Consider the following 17,039-nt stretch of genomic DNA (forward strand, 5'->3'; position numbering starts at 1 on the left):
GAAACCAAATGGTCTTGGCAATGATTTCTTGGATGTGACACCAAAAGCACAGGAAACAAAAGTAAAAATAGACAAGTGGGACTACATCAAACAAAAAAGCTTCTGCACAGCAAAGAGAACCATCGACAGAGTGAAAAGGCAACCTACAGAATGTGAGAAAATATTTGCAAACCATATATCTAAAAGGGTTAATATCCAAAAATATATAAGGAACTCCTACAACTCAATAACAAAAAATTAAATAACCCAATTCAAAAACAGGCAAAGGACTTGAATAGATACTTCTCCAAAGAAGACATACAAATAGCCAACAGGTATAGAAAAATACGCCCAACATCGCTAATCGTCAGGGAAACACAAATCAAAACCATGAAATATCACCTCATGCCTATTAGGATGGCCGTCGACATGGTTTGGATCTGTATACCCAGCCAAATCTCACATTTTTTTGTTAATTAGCCAGGTGTGGTGGCACATGCCTGTAGTCCCACCTACTTGGGAGGATGAGGCAGGAGAGACACTTGAACCTAGGAGGCGGAGGCTGCAGTGAGCTGAGATCACGCCACTGCACTCCAGCCTGGGTGACAGAGCAAGACTCTGTCTCGGAAAAATAAATACATACATACATACAAAAATTAGCTGGGCGTGGTGGCGGGCACCTGTAATCCCAGCTACTCAGGAGGCTGAGGCACGAGAATCGCTTGAACCCGGGAGGCAGAGGTTGTAGTGAGCCGAGATTGCGCCACCGCACTCCTGCCTGGGTGACAGAATGAGACTCCATCTAAAAAAAAAAAAAAGAAAGAAAGAAAAACAAAAAAAAAAGAACGCCACCTTGACTGAGTAAGACCTCACTAGACACACAACAATGTGTATTTTAGGACTGCATACACACATTTAAAGGAAACTCATGCAACAATCAGAGTGTCTCAGTCAGGACCGAAAGCCAAGAGTCATGTGATAGTGTCTTAAAAGCTGGACGAAACAGAAAGAAGTCCCACAAGGCTGCATTTATATTTTCCAAGTTAATTAAATTTATTTAATCAGTTGTTTCGGAGCTAGTTTTCCCTTCAGGATTGGTAGCCCGTGACAACAGACAGAGAGAAGACAAAGAAACAGCTATACCAGGTGGCAATACGGTTGTGTCTCTATACAATTTATGGATGTTTAAGGTCTCCTGGGACCCCTTTATTTCCTTAGAATATAATTCCTCTCCCCTGTTCCTGAGCAACTCTGGCTATTTGGAGATTTTTTTTTTCTATCTTCTCATTTTCCCTGGGTCCCATGTAGTCAAATTGGTGTCTTGTAATAAATTTTTGTGTGTTTACATTTCTTTCACTTTGTTTTATGAGTTAAGAGACTGAATCGAGAGGTTAGCTATGCATCGGTGATGAAATAACCACCAACGGCTGCTTCTCAGACAATTTTAGCCACCATTCTATTTTCCGTTTCTCAGGTTTTCAACCTTAAAACCATCCTCACACCTCTATGCTCCTGTCAATTCTCCTACTGCACACTTTTGACCTTCTTTTCTGCTCTTTTCTTTCTACTCCCACTGCCCCGGTTCAGGTCCTTGCAACTCCTCCCCCTGTTCTCTGTTTCCTCTCTTTGCCAGTCATCCCGAGTGCATTTCTTCATTCATTCATTCATTCATTCACTTGGTATCAGTTACTGAGTACTCACTACATGTGTCAAAGCAGTGACATGAGTGTCTCTTCCCTGTGAACCAGCCATGGCTGGGATGTGCCCTGAATTTCCCCCTAGAGCATGGATCTTGCCTGCATTTTCTCTGGGACACTCCTTGCATCTTTCTTGAAGTCCTGTCCCAGCTTCAAGGTTTCGGTTCCCCAGATCCCCTCATTCACATTCTCGCCTTTCTCTGTTCTCCACTGGGCATGGTGGTCCCCTTTCATGTAAATTGCATCATAGTAGTGCATCCTCTGCATTACTGGGGTACACGTTGGGTCTGCTTCCTGGCAAAATTGTGAGCCCTGGATTTGACATGGTATTTATCATGTGATAGTTCCTCCAGACATACTTCTAGAATTCGCTGGTAGTGAAAGGATTCTAAAAGGTACAATAGGCGGGGCGCGGTGGCTCATGCCTGTAATCCCAGCACTTTGGGAGGCTGAGGCAGGTGGATCACCTAAGGTCAGGAGTTCGAGACCAGCCTAGCCAACATGGTGAAATACCATCTCTACTAAAAATACAAACAATTAGCCGGGGGTGGTGGTGCATGCCTGTAGTCCCAGCTACTCGGGAGGCTGAGGCAGGAGAATTGCTTGAACCTGGAGGCGGAGGTTGCAGTGAGACACTGCACTCCAGCCTGGGCAACAGAGCAAGACTCCATCTCAAATAAGAAAAAGGTACAATAGTACTATTTTCAACTCTAAGGTAGCATAAAGGTCACTAGAAATACTATGTCTTGAGAGAAAATAATGTGATGGCATATGTTTATTACAGCACTTCAGTGGCTGTCATGTGGTGTGCCTATAGCTCCACCTATTTGGGAGGCTGAGGTAGGAGGATCACTTGAGTCTAGAAGTTATGGCTATAGTGTGCTCTGCCAACTAAGGGTCCACACTAAGTTCAGCATCAATATGGTGACCTCCTGGGGGTGGAGGACCACCAGGTTGTCTAAAGAAGAGTGAATCAGCAGGGGCAGAAACAGAGCAGGTCAAAACTCCCATTCTGATCAGTAGTGGGATCACACCTGTGAATAGCCATTGCATTTCAGCCTGGGCAACATAGTGAGGCCCTGTCTCTTAAAAAAAAGAAAGCACTTTGAATGCTGGTAAGTTCTCCCCTCGTCCCCATCCACTAAACAACTATTTCCTTAGCCTGGGCAACCTAGTGAGACCCCCATCTCTAAAAAAAATAATAAAACGCAAAAAATTAGCTGGGTGTGGTGGCACACGCCTGTAGTCCCAACTACTCAGGAGGCTGAGGTAGGCAGATTGCTTGATCCCAGAAGGCTGAGGCTGCAGAACTACTCAGGAGGCTGAGGTAGGCAGATTGCTTGATCCCAGAAGGCTGAGGCTGCAGTGAGTGGTGATTGCTCTACTACACTCCAGCCTGGGCAACAGAGCAGGATCCTGTCTCAAAAAACAAACAGAAAAAAACCCCCAAAACCAACCAAACAAAAACACTATGTCCTTCACCTGCTCTAACTTTGGAGAATCCTCTATGACAAATGGCATTTAAATGGCATTATAGTCAGTTGTGTCATAAAATCGACTAAACCAAAAATTTCCGAAACTGCCACTCTGTTGCCTTCTTTTCACTCTGTTGTCTTTTGTCTTCTTCTTTTCACTCCTCATATTAATTCCACTGCTGCACTTGTTTTTGTTTCTACCAATTACAAAACCTCTATTAAAATAACATAAAAGTACCTCTTTTTTTTTCTCCCCCTGAGATGGAGTCACACCGTGTCACCCAGGCTGCAGTGCAGTAGCGTGATCTCGGCTCACTGCAAACTCTGCCTCCTGGGTTCAAGCGATTCTCCTGCCTCAGCCTCCCAAGTAGCTGGGACTACAGGCGCACACCATCATGCCTGGCTAATTTTTGTATTTTTAGTAGAGATGGGGTTTCACCATGCTGGCCAGCCTGGTCTTGAACTCCTGACGTCAGGTGATCTGCCCGCTTCAGCCTCCCAAAGTGCTGGGATTACAGGTGTAAGCCACCGCGCCAGCGAAAAGGAACTTTTGAAAGAACCCCCTAGACACCTCAGTTGCAGCATCTCAATATATTTGTTCTAATTTTCTTTAGTCCCTTCCAGGCTCTGTTCTTCAGACATTAGTATTTTTTACAGTTTCTTAATCAGAGGGCATGTACAATTTTATATTATGCGGTTTCTACTTAATATGATATTATTGACATTCTCCTACATTGTTACATAATTAAACTTTTCAGTTGCAGCATAACATTCTACAGGATATATATGCTATAATTCACATAGCTATTCAACTAATATTGAATAAGTTATGTATCCCTTTTTCACACCCATCCCTCCTTACAGATTCCACTGCAATAAACATCTTTAAATACATAGCTTGACAAAAAAAGATTTATTAGGATCAATTTCCAGGAGTGAGCGAGATTGTTGTTTTATTGTTATTATTATTATTATTGTTTTTTAGAGACAAGGTCTCACTCTGTCTCCCAGGTTAGAGCACACTGGCACAATCACAGCTCACTGCAGCCTCAGCCTCCTGGACTCAAGCAATCCTTCCACTTCAGCCTCCTGAGTAGCTGAGACTATAGGCATGTGTCACCATGCTCGGCTCATTTTTTTTTTGTAGAGACAAGGTCTTGTTATGTTGCCCAGGCTGGACTTGAACTCCTGGGCTCAAGCGATCCTCCTGCCTCGGCCTCCCAAAGTGCTGAGATTACAGGCATGAGCCACCGTGCCAGGCTTGAGTGAGATTATTATGTGAAAGGGGATAAACATTTAAATCATTCTTGACACCACAGCTAGACTGCTTTCCTAAGGGCTATTACCAGTTTATGTGGCAAATTTGTACAATACATTGTCAGGATGCCCCGTAACAACAGAGGAAATGGTCTATTAAATGCCAGTGTACTCCGATAGGATTTTCTGAGGGCCACACCCAATGTGTAACTCAGGAGTGTTACATTCACATCCACTTATGATTTGCCAAAATTTAGGCACAGTTTATGCAAGCCCGTGGCGATGTGTTTTCTGCTCCTGGGCAGCTTTCAAAATACTGTATGGCTAATTTTTCCTTGCAGATTGACTTTTCTGGAGATATATCCATGTCTCCATTGTAACTGGCCCAATTCTAAAACGCTGGAAAAGGAGGCGTCGGAAGGAAGGGAGGGAATGGATTTTGAGAGTCCACAGAAACACAAAGCCAGGGGATTTCCCAAGCTTCAGCAAGAAACCAGGGAGGCTCAGTATTTGACAGAATGTTCATCTTTGGGCTGTGATTGTTCCATCGATCTCTCTCTCTTTTTTTTTTTTTGAGACATGATCTTGCTCTGTTGCCAGGCTGGAGTGTAGTGGCAAGATCTTACTTACTGCATCCTCTGTCTTCCGGGTTCAAGTGAATCTCATGCCTCAGCCTCCCGAGTAGCTGTGATTACAGGTGCGCACTACCACGCCCAGCTAATTTTTGTACATTTGTAGAGATGGGTTTTCGCCATGTTGGCCAAGCTGGTCTCAAACAAACTCCTGGCCTCAAGGGATCTGCCCGTCTCGGCCTCCCAAAGTGCTGGGATCTGCCCGGCCCTGTTCCATCTCTTAAGTACTTTCTTTAAAATCACATTTTGGCTCAAAAAGCAAATGGGTATTTGACTGATGAAGAACAATATGGATTTAAAAAATCTCTCTGGTAGGGGAAAAGAACAACCTAGTGGCACCCCTCATTGCTCCTCCCTGTCAGAATATTTCTCACCTGTTTTCCACCCCTCGCCCCCAGACTAGGTCTCCTGGAAGAGCAGCTGGTGCACTTTGCTGTCTGTTTTGTGATAAATATTCAGCTCTTTTTCCCTCTTGCTATTTCATGGATATATGTGAGGGTGAAATCAATAATACTATACGTGAAGACTTCCAAAAACTAAGAAAAGCACGAGGGTTCAAGGGTACAAATACTTATTAGTATTATCATCACTAACATTTTCGAAACAAGAAAAAGAAATAATATTGCTAAAAATAAGAAATTGGAAAAAATGCTGACAGAAGTCAATTTAAGAATAAAGTTGAACATGATTTTGGAAGGCTGGTCATAAATATAAATAAATAAATAAACAAACAAACATATATATGTTGGTATCAAATATATTGAATTTTAGGTCTAGATAAATAGGCATTTTTTGGTTTCCTAAGAAAATATTCAAAATTTTAGTTGAAAATGGTGAATATTTTCTTTCTAAAACTTTATCTTAAGGTAAATATATAGATAAGACTGTATGAAATTTCAGCTGATGTACATTACTAATTATACACTGTTGGCTGGGCATGGTGGCTCATGCCTGTAATCTCAGCACTTTGGGAGGCCAAGGCAGGTGGATCACTTGAGGTCAGGAGTTTGAGACCAGCTTGGCCAACATGACAAAACCCCGTCTCTACTGAAAACACAAAAATTAGCCGGCCGTGGTGGCGCAAGTCTGTAATCCCAGCTACTTGGGAGGCCAAGCAGGAGAACTGCATGAACCCAAGGAGCTGTAGGTTGCAGTGGGCTGAGATTGCGCCATTGCATTCCAGCCTGGGCAACAGTGCAAGACTCCATCTCAAAAATAAATAACTAAACAAATAATACACTGTTAAGACTGACATCAAGGCTATCTCTGGGAATGCATTAATAGGTAAAACTCTGATATTTATCCAATAAAGTCACTGAATGCTTACACTGTTCAGCTTGCTATGGTAGACACTTCGAAGGATTGAATAAGAAAAAAAAACTATCCTTTCCATTTATAAGCGTATTTTTTTCTCATAAAGAAAGATATGATGTTTGGGTAATATGGGGTTTAAATTGCTTGTTGTTTTATTGAGGGTTGAGGGAGGTCTTATAATGTCTGGAAACTGGAATTGCATCAGCTAATGAATCAACGGTCATTATTGTTTTAAATCCCCATTTGCCAATTCTGAGATATTACAATAGGGAATGCAGGGAACATTACAAACTGCCACTTGATTATTTAATGTGATTTCTGGGGCACCAGGAAAGCTTCTTTGAGCAACAAACTCTCTCTCTTCCTTGTTTACTATTCCCTAAAAGCGAATAATATCCCTATTCTCTAATTTAGGTGCATGAAGCCTTTGCTTTCAGACTCTGCCTCTTTCAAAATGGTAGAGTTAACAAGCTGAGCTGATAGTTGTTGACAATCACTTACGCTTGGGATGAGTTGGTTTCAGATTTCGTCTTGAAAAGGATTTTGTTTGGGAAAGAGCTTAAGATCCAAAATATGGGATGGAGACTACAATAAAGAGTAGAGAGGCAACTCCAGAGAAAACTCTGGCTCCCATCACAATTTGGGCTGGGATCAGCACTGTGGAAAACACTACCAACAAATCTGGAAAAGCAGGTAAATCTGTAGTCTTTCTGCAACAACATGGAACAACATGACACTCTATGAGATGACTATATAAATAGGGAAGAAAGTGAATTTATCTCCAGGAGACACTCTATTTTTATTTTTTGATACAGAGTTTCACTCTTACTGCCCATGCTGGAGTGCAATGGCATGATCTCAGCTCACTGCAACCTTCGCCTCCCAGGTTCAAGTGACTCTCCTGCCACAGCGTCTTGAGTAGCTGGGATTACAGGCATGAGCCACCACACCCAGCTAATTTTTTGTATTTAGTAGAGACGGGGTTTCACCATGTTTTTGGCTGGTCTCGAACCCCTGACCTCAGGTGATCCACCCACCTCAGCCTACCAAAGTGCTGGGATTACAGTTGTGCACCACTGTGCCTGGTCCTCTTTTTTTTTTTTTTTTTTTTTAGAGACAGGGTCTCTGTCTTTGTTGCCCACGCTGGAGTACAGTGGTGCAATCATAGCTCACTGCAGCCTTGAAGTCCTGGGTTCAAGTAATGCTCCTGCTTCAGCCTCCCAAGTAGCTGGGACTGCAGGTGCTCACTACCACATCCTGCTAATTTATTTTTATTTTTTGTAGAGAAGGAGTGGCACTACTGTTGCACAGGCTGGTCTTGAATTCCTGGCCTCAAGTGATCCTCTTGCCTCTGCCTCCCAATAGACCACTCCAGAGAACATTGCACTCAGATGGAACTTGAACCATCCAGAATAAATCAGGCCTGGGAAAGAGAGAAGAGAGGCAGCAGAGAGAGAGCCCTCCGAGAAGAGTATGTTGGCAGCCCAGCTGCCAAAAAGCGTCCAGATGGTCCCAACTTAACTGAAAATGGAAATTTTCCCTGACCCTTTCATGGGCCTCGTGACAGGGATGCCTCATTTACTCAGCCTGCAGCTTTCAACCCCTGGTGGGAAGAGGAGCACACAGGTGAGTGGGTGCAGGAGCTGGAGTTAATGCTTTCAGGCGCCGGCAGGTGCAAAACTCCATGCAGGCTGTCAGGCCTCTGAGCCCAAGCCAAGCCATCGCATCCCCTGTGACTTGCACGTATATACGCCCAGATGGCCTGAAGTAACTGAAGAATCACAAAAGAAGTGAATATGCCCTGCCCCACCTTAACTGATGACATTCCACCACAAAAGAAGTGTAAATGGCCGGTCTTTGCCTTAAGTGATGACATTACCTTGTGAAAGTCCTTTTCCTGGCTCATCCTGGCTCAAAAAGCACCCCCACTGAGCACCTTGCCACCCCCACTCCTGCCCGCCAGAGAACAAACCCGCTTTGACTGTAATTTTCCTTTACCTACCCAAATCCTATAAAACAGCCCCACCCTTATCTCCCTTCGCTGACTCTTTTCGGACTTAGCCCACCTGCACCCAAGTGATTAAAAGCTTTATTGCTCACACAAAGCCTGTTTGGTGGTCTCTTCACACGGACGCGCATGAAACAGGCCCCACGGCAGCATCTTGCCCGGGGGTGGTACCTGCGACCCTTGAAGCCCCAGAGGGCACGTATTACAGGCAGCGCCTTGAGCTTTGCTGTCCACAGACGGCTTAAGTGTTTAACAGCTCAGTGGACCCTCTGCCTTTTCACGAGGGCAGAGGGTCAATGTGACAGCTTTCTGTATCCCAACCTGTTGTCTGGCGTCCAGGAAAAATCAGGTCGCACGAATGAATTGAAGGATGGTAAACACGGGGGATTTTATTGCCAATGGAAGTGGTTCTCAGCAGGAAGGGGAGCTGGAAAGAGGATGGAGTGGGAAGGTAATCTTCCCCTGAAGTCTGGCCATTTGTGTTTGTGGCTAGACTCTTCTCTGAAATTCCACCATCAAGCCACCCCTCTGAAGTCAAACTGCTTCTCTCCAACATTCATCAACTTCTTCTCTTCTCTCCTTCTCTGCTTCTCTGCCCTCTGCCAGTGGAGCCTGGGGTTTTTATGGGTACAGGATGGCGGGCGGGCCAGGGGTGGTTTTGGAAGAGGCAACATTGGAGCAGGAAAATGGGGATGTAAAGTTCTCACTTTGGGCCATGGTTCCAGGTTTGAAGGTGGGGCTCTCACCAGGGACCCCACCCTTTTCTGCCTAGAATTTGCCTCCTGTCTGTATCATTACCATGATTTGAGTTAGGATCTTTTGACTTTACAATGGGTTTGTTGGGATAGTAAATGCATTTTCAACTTACGATATTTTTGACTAAAGCTGAGTTTATCTGGATATAGCTCCATGGCTAAGTCAGGGAGCATCTGTGTTAAATGGGTGAGGCTGATTGTTGGGAACCCACACCCTGTATCAGGTGAGCATGCATTTTACTAGACTTGGCCACTTGTTACACGTGGAAGATGTGAGAAAGTCTACATCACCCAGTGACTTTCATTCTCCAATTTTTTTTTTTTTTTTTGAGATGGGGTCTCACTTTTTCACCCAGGTTGCAGTGTCGTGGGGCAATCTCGGCTCACTTCAACCTTTGCCTCCGAGGCCCAAGCAATCCTTCCATCTCAGCCTTCTGAGTAGTTGGGACTACAGGTATGCACCATCACGGCCAGCTAATTTGTTGTATTTTTGGTACAGACTGGGTTTCTCCATGTTGCCCAGGCTGGTCTCGAACTCCTGAGCTAGGAGATTTACCTGCCTCAGCCTCCCAAAATGGCAGGATTACAGGTGTGAGCCACCATGCCAGCCCCAAACTTACTTTTCTGTAAAATATAGTTTGGGACTGAACACACAGATTCTTAATCACCTTGCTTCAGATATGGGGACTCAGTGGAAGGTACCCATCCAGGCAAGCAGTGGTTTTGCCTGTACCTGGTGCCTGATCCCTGGTCGGGAGCAGTGGCCTTGCTTTCCCTAAGGGAGGATCCGTTCAAAAACCTTTCATTTGCACAGCCGTCAGTTACAACCTTCTATGAAACTGTTCTCAGGACTTAAGTTTTGTAAAACAGCCCAAACTCCCTTAAATTCTTTCTTGAAAGGGCCTGTATTATGCGAGGAAGTGCTAACCCCACCCTTGGGCCTGGTTCCTGCTGGGCAGTTTAGAAAGAAAGCTGAACAGTGAGCTTTCCCAGCCCATTATTCAGCTCTGAAAGGTAATCAAAGGGAATACCTTTCCTTCTATTATCCTATTGTTGAGTTTTATGGAATTTTACGGAGGACTGCCTCCGAATACAGATGTGTTCAAAGAAGCCAAGAACCTAATATAAACAAGAATTTCAAACAGTGCTTGTTCAGATGAACTTATTCAGATGGCTTAGCGCTGCCAGGTTCCTAAAGGCCAAGGAGCCGTCACCACTGGGGCCTCCAGAGGACTGAATTCACCTCCACAGCTGAACATCTCCTGCCTGCCAGGTGCCCAAATAGACCATGGGGACAGGGCACTTGCTTTACATTTCATATAAATAGGATCATACGGTGTGTACTCATTTGCATCTGGCTTTTTGCTCAAGCTCATGTTTATGAGAATTCATCATATTGTTGCATGAAAATATAGTTGTTCATTTCAATTGCTGTATGGTTTTCCATTATACAAATATACCACTATTTATTTATTCCTTCTACTCACATGGTATTTGGGCTATTTCCAGTTTGGAGCATCTATTGGTTTCCTAGTGTTGTTGTAACAAAGAAGCATAAATTTAGTGGCTTAAAATAACACACATTTGTTATCTTATAGTTCTAGAGGTCAGAAGTCCAAAATGGGTCTGCAGGACTATTTTACTTTTGGAGGCTTTAGAAGGGAATCCAATTCCCTGCCTTTTAAAGCTTCTAGAGGCCACATATATTCCCTGGCTCATGGTCCCTTTTTCCGTCTTCAAAGCCAATAGCATAGCATTGATAGATGCAGGAGGAAAACAAGGGGGAAGGTCCCCAGAGAATCTCCCACTGGCCTGCGCACTGGGAGGATGGGGTGGAGCCTTGGGAATTTTGCATCATTTGCAGCGGGGAGGAACCTGGCCTCTCCTGTTGCTGTGTGGTAACCTGGGATTCATTCTGTGAGATGGGGGTCTGTTAACAGGAACCCCTCTCGCTTTGCTGAGTTTTTTTCCTTTTCACCCAATAAATTCCACTCCTTACCCTTCTATATGTCCGCGAGCCTAATCTCTCCTGGTCCTGTGACCAGGACCTGGCTTTTTCTACAACAATATTTTTTTCTCCTCTCTCAACTCTGCTTCCATCCTTATTTCTTCTAACATTGACCCTCTTGTGTCCCTCTTAAAAGCATCCTTGTGATTACATTGGGCCCACCTGAATTATCCAGAATAATCTTCCCACCTTAACTTTATCACATCTGCAAAGTCCCTTTTGCTATGTAAGGTAACATGTTTACAATTTCCAAGGATTAGGCCATGGATATCTTTGGGAGGCCATTCTTCAGCCAGCTACAGAGCCTTATGAATAAACTTCCTCTTGACATTCATCTACATGTCCTAGGATGTACACATTCTGCATTTCCTTTGGGTGTACACCTAAGAACGGAACTGCTGAGTTAGGGTATGCATATGTTCTGCTGGTAGATTCCTGCAAAAACAGTTTTCCAAAGTGGTGCAAAGTTACATTCCTGCCAACAGCATATGAGTTCCCGTTGATCTGCATCATCTCCAACACTTAACCATTGCGATTATATAGAAGTGTCTCATTGTGGTTTAAACTTGCACATCTTTGATGACTATTGAATTTGAATAGCTTTTCATATATTTATTGGCCATTTGGATGCCCTCTATTGTAAAGTATCTGTTTTGTTTTGTTTTGTTTTAGTCTTTTGCCCATTTTCCTAATAGGTGGTCTTTTCCTAATTGATTTGTAGGAGTTCTTTATGTATTCTGGGTCCAAGCCCTTTGTCATTTATTTGTGCTATAAATACCTTCTCCTACTTTGTGGTCTGTCATTTTACTCCTTTAATGGTATCCTTTGATGCAAAAATGTTTCTAATTTTAATGCAGTCCAATGTCTACAAGGAAATCTCAAAAAATTTAAAATATTTTGAACTGAATGAAAATGAAAACACAATTTATCGAAATTTATGAAGTGAAGCCAAAGCAGTGCTTGGAGGGAAATTTATGCCGTGAAATACTTACGTTACAAAAGACAGGTCTCGAGTTGCTAATGTAGGCTCCCATCTTAGAAACTAGAAAAAGAAAAGTAAACAAATCCTAAAGCATGCAAAAGGATAAAACAATTATAAAGAACAAAAATCAATGAAATTGGAAACAGAATACAATTGAGAAAATCAATACAACCAAAAGTTGTTTCTTTGAAAAGATCCATAAAGCTGAATACCTTGATATCAAGATTTTCCTGGCTTCATAAGACATGTTGGGAAGTATTCCCTCTTTATTTATTCTTTAAAAGAGTTTCTTTAAATGTTGGTAGAATTTAAATAGCCAGGAGTGGTGGCAGGCACCTGTAATCCCAGATACTCCAGAGGCTGAGGTAGAAGAATCGCTTGAATCTGGGAGGCAGGGGTTGCAGTGAGCCAGGACCGCACCACTGCACTCCAGCCTGAGTAACAGAGTGAGACTGTGCCTCAAAAAAAAAGAAAAAAAAAAAAAGTTGGTAGAATTTACCAATGAAGCCATCTTGTTTTGTGCTTTTTTGTCATACCATTTTAAATTCATTGCATTAATTGCTTTATTATAATTTTTTAGTTCTTTTGTTAGTTTTTGCATGTCTTGTTTTTAATTTGCTCATTTCATTACAATTTTCAAATTTATGGGCATAAAGTTTCCCATGATATCTTTTTTTTTAATGTAGGTTTGATTGTGATGTCCTTCTTTTTAATTTCATGTATTGTTTGTGTCTTCTCTATGTTAATTGGTCTTGTCTTTTATTGATCTTCAAAGTGCCAACTTTTGGTATTGTTGGTTTATTGATTGTAGATTTATTTTCTATTTTACTAATTTCTTCTTTTTTTCTTCCTTCTTAGAATTAGACTGGATTTTTTTATTATTTTCTAAATTATTTCAATAGATTCTTTTTTAAATTTTTAATTTTTTTATTTCAATAGGTTTTTGGGGAACAAGTGGTCTTTGATTACATGAATAAGTTCTTTAGTGGCGATTTCTGAGATTTTCGTGCACTCATCATTCAAGCAGTGAATGCTGTGCCCCATGTGCAGTCTTTCATCCCTCCCCACCCCCCACCCTTTCCCCTGAGTCCCCAAAATCCAATGTATTACTTTTTTTTTTTTTTTTTTGAGACAGAGTCTCGCTCTGTCGCCCGGGCTGCAGTGCAGTGGCGCAATCTCTGCTCACTGCAAGCTCCGCCTCCCGGGTTCACGCCATTCTCCTGCCTCAGCCTCCAAGTAGCTGGGACTACAGGCGCCCGCCACCGCGCCCGGCTAATTTTTTGTATTTTTTAGTAGAGACGGGGTTTCACCGTGGTCTCGATCTCCTGACCTCGTGATCCGCCCGCCTCGGCCTCCCAAAGTGCTGGGATTACAAGCGTGAACCACCGCGCCCGGCGCCAATGTATTACTCTTATGTCTTTGCGTCCTCACAGCTTAGTTCCCACATATGAGTGAGAACATATGATGTTTGGTTTTTCATTCCTGAGTTACTTCACTTAGAATAATAGTCTCCAATTCCATACAGGTTGCTGAAAATGCCATTATTTTGTTCCTTTTTTATGGCTGAGTAGAATTCCATGGTGTGTGCGTGTGTGTGTGTGTGTGTGTATGTGTATATATGTGTATATATATGTATATATGTATCTATATATGTATATATGTGTATATATGTATGTTTTAAGAGTACATATATTTATCATATTAAATATATTAAGTACATATATTATATTATATTAAGTACATATATTATATTAAAACATATATATATGTGTGTGTATATATATGTATATATATACCACATTTTCTTTATCCACTTGTTGATTGATGGGCATTTGGGCTGGTTCTATATTTTTGCAATTGCAAATTGTGCTGCTATAAACATGTATGTGCTATAAACATAGATTCTTACATCACTGGTTTTCACTTTTTTTCTTTTTGAATATGTGCATTTTAAAGCTATAAGTTTTCTTCTAAGCTTGGCTTTAAATAAATCCCACAAATTTTGAAATGCAGAAATTAATTGTGGCTTAATTCAAAATATTTTCTAATTTCCATTGTGATTTCTGCTTTGACTTACGGGTATTATAAGCATATTGCTTAATTTCCAAACACACGGAGATTTTTCTCCTTAACTTTTTGTTATTTATTTTTAGTTTTAACTGCAGTTGGAGAAAATACTCTAATCTTGGTATTGCAAATTCTCAGTAACTTGGTAGCTCTCCAATGTCCTAAAAAATGTTTTTATATTTATCTCAGCTTTCTAGTTGTTTTCAGAAACAAGTTTGATACAGAGTAACCTGTCAGTTATTGCCAGAAACATAACTACCACCAGTGATAATTTAATTAATTGTGACACCATCACAATCTGTAGATCACCAGTATCCCATTTTCCATTAGTAAAAAAAAAAAAAAAGTCATCATTGCATCCATGGCCAGAGAGTTAAGCAACTCAACCTCAGCATTCCATCTCATTTTCTCCAAAGCCCATGTTCTATTACTAACATGCTGTTTATTACATTTATTACTGCTTCCAAGGTCCCCTCTGACAGATTCCACATTTTCTGTCTAAACTTATTTATAGGGCCGAGTGTGGTAGCTCATGCCTATAATCCCAGCACTTTGGGAGTCTGAGGTGGGTGGATCACCTAAAGTCAGGAGTCCAAGACCAGCCTGGCCAACATGGTGAAACCCTGTCTCTACTAAAAATACAAAAATTAGTCAGGCTTGGTGGCGTGCACCTGTAGTCCCAGCTACTTGGGAGGCTGAGGCAGGAGAATCGCTTGAACCCAGGAGGCGGAGGTTGAAGTGAGCCGAGATCATGCCACTGCACTCCAGCCTGGGTGACAGAGCGAGACTCTGTCTCTAAACAAACAAACTGATTTACCTTCTGTCTTAACTTGGTCCTCTCACCATACTTTTTCAATAGTCTTCTCCCTCTTGTTTACAAACAGCAAATGCATACCATATTTCTCTGCCCATGTTATTCTCAGCCTCTTCTCACTTCTCTTTGGAATATCTACTCTTTGGTTATTTTTGTTTAATGTATAAGAAAAGAAGGGAAAAAAAGATGAAATGTGTGTCACTAAAATTGCCTCAAACACCAGTAGTGGCACGAGTCACACTTTTAGAAACTCTGAGCTGGTGTGAGAAGCAGGGCTTCTGCCCCCTGGTGGGGAAAGGAGGATGCCCCAGGACCCACGGTGACTTGTTGGGGGATGTTGTCCACGGAACTGACATGTCTGGTGGGGAATCCATCACAGGACCTGCATAACAATTTACATTTTGAGTTTTCCATTCCAGTTTCAAAATCCCCAAAATGGCACATGATTCTAGAAACACTTGTTTTATTTAGGTAGAATTTTACAGATACATGTTCTACAAATACATATTGCTTCCAAAGCTGCTCTGAAGCCTTAGCCAGCTTCTAAGATGGGCACTGCTCTTAACTGGAGATAGAAATAACTGTAACATTCATATGAACAGGGTTCACAGTATTACTCATATTTGAGTGGTTCCTGGAAAGAGGGCAGTAATGACTGGATTCCCCAGGGCAAAACAGAAACAAAAAGCCCTCTTTTGATGAGAATGGGTTTGGTCAAATGTTTTTGGTGCCATGAGTTTGTTATTTCTTTCTGAAACTTATTTGAAGAGTAACGCCAACTGTCCCAGGCAGACTAAAAGTGACCCTAATTGTCAAGCTCTCAAGAAAAGGCAGTTCCACTGAGTCCCTGTGTCTCCCTCCCCAAGACTCAACCCCTCTGCCACAGCCTAAGGCGACTTCCTCTCCTTCCCTTAGTGGAGATGAACACTAGCTGGTCACTAACGGCCAAATAACTACCCCTTGGTACTGGATTCCATGATGGTGAACCTGCTCTTCAGCTTTCTCCCTACAATAATCTGCTTTAACCTTTCCTCATGGGCCCTAAGTTTGTCTCACCCCTAATCACTGCTAAAGAAAATGGAACTGAATACAGCATGGAGTTTAACAGTGGGACAAAGAAAGGAACCATTTCACCCTAGATTTGTGTGTTCTGCTGAAACACAGGGCTGGTTTCACATCTTCCTAAGTATTTCATTACAATGAAGAAAACACAGTTCTTGCTGGATAAGATGCCTGTCGAGGTGTGGCCAACATGGTGATGTCATGTCCAGGGGAGGAAAATGAATATCCCAGGGTTTGAAACCAACTCCCTAGGCAGATGAAGCCAGCAGAGCAAGAACCTTGCCAGCACAACCAGCGGTAAACACGCGGAGGTAAATATGGATATGGCCTTTGCTTCAATGGGATTCCAAGTCCTAGGAATGCCAAGAAGCGTATATGTCTTTGGGGCCGCCAAATACCTACAGTGTCGTCTTATACATCACAAGCAGTAAATAAACTTACCAACGGACATGGAGAGGGAGTTTCCTTAGCCCCTTTCCCTTATATGAATTTGAAGTTGCCTGATCAGAGTAGAGATGCGGCAATTTACTCAAGTTCTGCTCTTGGTTTTCCACTTCTGTTAGGGTCTTTGAGGGATTCCAACAGACAACATTCCCTTCACTGCCTGATTTATGAACCAATTAAGAAACAAAGTGGCCAGGCACAGTGGCTCATGCGTGTAATCCCAGCACTTTGGGAGGCCAAGGCAGGTGGATCACGAGGTCAGGAGTTCGAGACCAGCCTGGCCAAGATGGTGAAACCCCATCTCTACTAAAGATACAAAAAATTAGCCCGGCATGGTGGTGTGCACCTGTAATCCCAGCTATTGGGGAGGCTGAGGCAGGAAAATTGCTTGAACCCAGGAGGCGGAGGTTGCAGTGAGCTGAGATCCTGCCATTGCACTCCAGCCTGGGTGACAGGGTGAGACTCCATCTCAAAAGAAAAAAAGCAAGTGTGGGCATGATGGCTCATGCCTGTAATCCCAGCACTTTGGGAGGCTGAGGTGGGAG

This window comes from Nomascus leucogenys, chromosome 4 (assembly GCF_006542625.1).
Source record: "Nomascus leucogenys isolate Asia chromosome 4, Asia_NLE_v1, whole genome shotgun sequence".
NCBI classification, from domain to species: Eukaryota; Metazoa; Chordata; class Mammalia; order Primates; family Hylobatidae; genus Nomascus; species Nomascus leucogenys.